The sequence below is a fragment of the Nicotiana tabacum genome, chromosome 8, assembly GCF_000715075.1.
Source record: "Nicotiana tabacum cultivar K326 chromosome 8, ASM71507v2, whole genome shotgun sequence".
Taxonomy (NCBI): domain Eukaryota; kingdom Viridiplantae; phylum Streptophyta; class Magnoliopsida; order Solanales; family Solanaceae; genus Nicotiana; species Nicotiana tabacum.
Genome location: NC_134087.1, coordinates 130192518 through 130198557, shown reverse-complemented (window position 1 = coordinate 130198557; position 6040 = coordinate 130192518).

The window sequence follows — 6040 nt, the reverse complement described above, 5'->3', positions numbered from 1 at the left end:
GTTCGTCTCATAGAGACGGTTGTTTGTGCAACCTCAATTGTAGCTGATGATGGTCCTACCACTTATAAAGACGCAGTCCAAAGTTCAGAAGAAGATAAGTGGAGAATTGCCATGAATGATGAAATACAATCCCTTCATCAGAATCATACATGGAGATTGGCCAATCTCCCGAAGGGAAAGAAAGCAATTGGGTGCAATGGATATTTGCAAAGAAGGAAGGATTTCCTAACCAAGTAGATGTTCGCTACAAAGCAAGATTGGTGGCCAAAGGATATGCTCAAAAGGAGGGAATTGATTACAATGAAGTGTTTTCTCCAGTTGTAAAACATTCCTCCATTAGAATTATGTTGGCTTTAGTAGCACAATTAGATTTGGAACTAGTTCAGATGGATGTAAAACTGCGTTTTTACATGGAAACTTGGAGGAGGAAATCTACATGACTCAGCCAGAAGGATTCAAAGTTGCTGGAAAAGAAAATATGGTGTGCAAACTTAAAAAATTGTTGTACGGATTGAAACAATCTTCTAGACAATGGTACAAGCGATTTGACAAGTTTATGTTACAGCAAGGGTACAAGAGAAGCAAATACGATCATTTTGTGTATTTGCGCAAGCTTAAAGATGGTTCCTTTATATATCTTCTCATATATATTGATGATATGTTGATAGCTTCCAAGAATTCGGAAGAAATTGATAAGTTGAAGATTCAACTGAAGAAGGAGTTCGAGATGAAGGATCTGGGTGAGGCAAAGAAAATTCTTGGCATGGAGATAATAAGAGATAGACGTTCAAAGAAACTCTGTTTATCTCAGAAAGAATATTTGAAAATAGTACTACAATGTTTTGGCATAGATGAGAAGACTAAGCTAGTTAGTACTCCACTTGCTCCCTATTTTAAGCTAAGTACTACTATGTAGCCAAAAGATGAAACTGAACGAGAATAAATGTCAAAGGTACCAAACGCAAATGTTGTTGGTAGCTTGATGTATGCAATGGTCTATACGAGACCTGACATTTCACAAGCTGTTGGAGTTATTAGAAGATATATGCATAATCCCGGAAAGGAGCATTGGCAAGTTGTGAAGTGGATTCTACGGTATATTCATAATACTGTAGATGTTGGGTTAGTTTTTAAGCAGGAAGACAATCAGTCTGTAGTTGGATATTGTGACTCAGATTTTGCGGGTGATCTGGACAAACGAAGATCAACTACTGGTTATGTGTTTACTTTTGCAAAGGCACCAGTTAGTTGGAAGTCAACTTTGCAGTCAACAGTTGCTTTGTCTACAACAGAGGCAGAGTATATGGCTATTACAGAGGCTGTGAAGGAAGCAATTTGGCTTCAAGGATTGCTAAAGGAGCTTGGTGTTGAACAAAAAGGTATCACAATTTTTTTGTGATAGTCAAAGTGCTATTCAATTAGCGAAGAGCCAAGTTTATCATGCAAGGACGAAGCACATTGATGTTCGGTATCATTTCGTACGAGAAATCATAGAAGAAAGTGGAGTCACGGTGAAGAAAATTCATACTACAGAGAATCCTGCTGATATGCTAACAAAAGTGGTGACTGCGGTCAAGTTTCAACATTGTTTGGATTTGATCAACATTGTTGAACACTGAAGATTGAAGATGAAGACACAACCAAAATTTTCTATTAAAGAGAAAATTGAAGATGTGGAATTTTGCCAAGGTGGAGATTTGTTGAAGTTGTCAAACTCCCATATCGGTTGGGGAGAAAAATTGTTGGGATTTTTCCCTTATAAAAGGAGGCCTAATGTTTAGGATTTAAACACACGTCTCATTTGCCTTCTTATCTTCTTAAGGCATTTGTATCTTCTCTCTTTAGTATTATTTCACTTGTATTTTTGGAGTGGAATAAAATATTGGTTGTGTCCGAGGAAGTAGGCAAAATTGGCCGAACCTCGTAAATTTTGGTGTTCCTTTTATTGTTGCTTTATTGTCTTATTTATTATTTGGTGGCTGTCATAATTTTTGGTATAGTAGTTGTGACTCATTCACACAATATACATTTGGCTTCCGCAACACAGATAACACAACATGCTCGATCTCCTACTAGGTCAAGCTGGCCATGCTCAGATAACGGAGCTTTTTCGTTTGCACTCACTACTAGAAATACGGGAAAAAACGACCACAAAAAGCGACCAAAGTTGGTCGCTTATGGCCCAAAAAGCGACCAAACACGCCTGGTAGCTATATTGATGGTCCCTTTTATTTAGCGACCAAAGTTGGTCGCTATTTAGCGACCAACTTTGGTCTCTAAGCTAAAAGGGCCAAATATTCTGATTTTGACTTTAGTGACCAACTTTGGTCGCTATATTAATTTAATAATATAAATTTGGCGACCAAAGTTGGTCTCTACATATGAAATACGTTATTTTTAATTTATCATTAATCATTAGAAAGCGACCAACTTTGGTCTCTAATCCAAATATTATATTTTAAAATCTGGACAATAGAGACCAAAGTTGGTCGCTAAATTCAAGAATTTAATTTTTTTTTTTAAAGATAAGCGACCAACATTGGTCGCTATATTTCCAGAAATTGTATTTTTTTAATAGAAATCTGGGCAGGTAGCGACCAAGGTTGGTCGCTATTGCCCAGAAAATTATTTTTTTTTATAGTGAAAAGCGACCAAATAGAGACCAAAGTTGGTCACTTTTCTTGGTATATTTTTGGCAGAAACTGCCTGTTTTGGTAGCTACACCACCTGCCAGCTTACCAAACATCCTAAACAGGCATTTTATGCCAGCAACAACAACAACAACAATTAAAAGCAACAATCAATAGAACTAACACATTAAGCTAACAAAACTAAGTTAACGCTTATTACAAGCTCATTCGAACTAAAAAGAACTAACACAATAGAACTAAGTTTTTTTGTCTAGTTCAAAGTATATAAAGTACTCAAGGAGTGTTCTTTCAGCATCCTCGTCCGAAAGTTGGATTGCCTCGCCCGATTCATTAGGTGGTTGACTGCGTATGAATTCCCCCACGTCAGCTGCATGTGAAGCGAACCTATATGAAAAATTATATATATTGAATTAGTATTTTAAAATTTATATAAAAGTAAATCAAAATACTTAATGAAAAGTAAAAAACTTATATGTATATAGTCGAGGCTCGACCCTCCTTTCTGAATCAGTCTCTTTCTTCTTCTTTACAATACGAGTTTCATTGAATAGCTCATCTTGCTTCATTGGCATCATAAAGCTGTCTGGTGGCTTTGGTGATTATCCTCGTGGTACTATTACTCGGGATGAACTTGGATACAGAGAATAACTTGGATACAGTACCTGACAGGGTGTGTCTTTGATCAATTGTTGATCTCTATAGCTACAATGATAATGAGAAGGCAACGACATGTGTTTCAAAATAGTGATGGTGTAGGTAGGATTTTAACATTTCCTAAGTAGATAAAAGAGGTTATAGAGGAATTCTCTACTTCACTTTCCAAGAGGAAAAGAAGTTTGATTGATAGTGACAACGTTGATGAAGAAGGAATATTTTTTGTTGGTCGTGGCAGTTCACATAAAGCGGGGATCATAAGACTCTATGATGACAAAGATTATAGGAAGTTTTGTTCTAAACTTTCTTCCAAGTCTGATCCGTACAAGCTTAATGTGATATTGGTGATATTTCTTCGGATTCAGGCAATGATTTGACCGACAAAAGTATGGAAATGCTCTTAAAAAGAATTAAAAGTAAAACATTTTTCTTAGTAGAGAAGGATGCTGAAAAGATTTTAACTTTAATTCTTTTTAAGAGCATTTCCATACTTTTGTCGGTCAAATCATTGTCTGAATCCGAAGAAATATCACCAATATCACATTAGGCTTGTACGGATCAAACTTGAAAGAAAATTTAGAACAAAACTTCCTATAATCTCTGTCATCATAGAGTCTTATTATCCCCATTTTATGGGAACTGCCATGACCAACGGAACATATTCCGTTTTCATCAACCTTGTCACTCTCAATTAAACTTCTTTTCCTCATGGAAAATGAAGTACAGAATTACTCTATAAGCTCTTCTTTTATCTACTTAGGAAATACTAAATTCCTACCTATACCATCACTAGTTGAAACACTTGCCATAGCCTTCTCATCATCATTGTTGCTAATGAGAAGAACAATTAAAGGCACATTTTGCCAGGTATTGTGCCTTAGTTATTCTTGGTGGAAGTTCTATTGCATGTCTAATAACGTCATCAACCTCTTCTAATAATCCTCCGGCAATCTAAAATTCAAAAAAATAAACTAAAAGTTCAATTCATATTCTAAACCTTCAATTCATATCCACAAAAGTTCAAGTCATATCCTAAAGGTTCAACTCATATCCTAAAAAGTTCAACTCATATCCTAAAATTTCAATTTATATCCAACAAGTTCAATTCACAAGAACAAAACCTAAAAACTAAAAGTTATATTCATATCCTACGAGTTTAAACATAAACTAAAAGTTCAAGTCATATCCTAAAGGTTCAATACATATGCTAAAGGTTCAATTTATTTCCTAAAAGTTCAACTCATATCCTAAAAGTTTCAATTCATATCCTAAAAATTCAACTCATATCCTAAAATTTCATTTTATATCCTACAAGTTCAATTCACAAAAACAAAACCTAAAAACTAAAAGTTATATTCATATCATACGAGTTTAAACATAAACTAAAAGTTTAAGTCATATCCTAAAGGTTCAATACATATGCTAAAGGTTCAATTCATATCCACAAAAGTTCAACTCATATCCTAAAAGTTTCAATTCATATCCTAAAAATTCAACTCATATCCTAAAATTTTAATTTATATCCTACAAGTTCAATTCACAAGAACAAAACCTAAAAACTAAAAGTTATATTCATATCCTACGAGTTTAAACATAAACTAAAAGTTCAAGTCATATCCTAAAGGTTCAATACATATGCTAAAGGTTCAATTTATTTCCTAAAAGTTCAACTCATATCCTAAAAGTTTCAATTCATATCCTAAAAATTCAACTCATATCCTAAAATTTCAATTTATATCCTACAAGTTCAATTCACAAGAACAAAACTTAAAAACTAAAATTTATATTCATATCCTACGAGTTTAAACATAAACTAAAAGTTCAAGTCATATCCTAAAGGTTCAATACATATGCTAAAGGTTCAATTTATTTCCTAAAAGTTCAACTCATATCCTAAAAGTTTCAATTCATATCCTAAAATTTCAATTTATATCCTACAAGTTCAATTTATATCCTACAAGTTCAAAAAATTAAAAGTTATATTCATATCCAACGAGTTTAAACATAAACTAAAAGTTCAAGTCATATCCTAAAGGTTCAATACATATGCTAAAGGTTCAATTCATATCCACAAAAGTTCAACTCATATCCTAAAAGTTTCAATTCATATCCTAAAAAATTCAACTCATATCCTAAAATTTCAATTTATATCCTACAAGTTCAATTCACAAGAACAAAACCTAAAAACTAAAAATTATATTCATATCCTACGAGTTTAAACATAAACTAAAAGTTCAAATCATATCCTAAAGGTTCAATACATATGCTAAAGTTTCAATTTATTTCCTAAAAGTTCAACTCATATCCTAAAAGTTTTAATTCATATCCTAAAAATTCAACTCATATCCTAAAATTTCAATTTATATCCTACAAGTTCATTCACAAGAATAAAACCTAAAAACTAAAAGTTATATTCATATCCTATGAGTTTAAACATAAACTAAAAGTTCAAGTCATATCCTAAAGGTTCAATACATATGCTAAAGGTTCAATTCATATCCACAAAAGTTCAACTCATATCCTAAAAGTTTCAATTCATATCCTAAAAATTCAACTCATATCCTAAAATTTCAATTTATATCCTACAAGTTCAATTCACAAGAACAAAACCTAAAAACTAAAAGTTATATTCATATCCTACGAGTTTAAACATAAACTAAAAGTTCAAGTCATATCCTAAAGGTTCAATACATATGCTAAAGGTTCAATTTATTTCCTAAAAGTCCAACTCATAT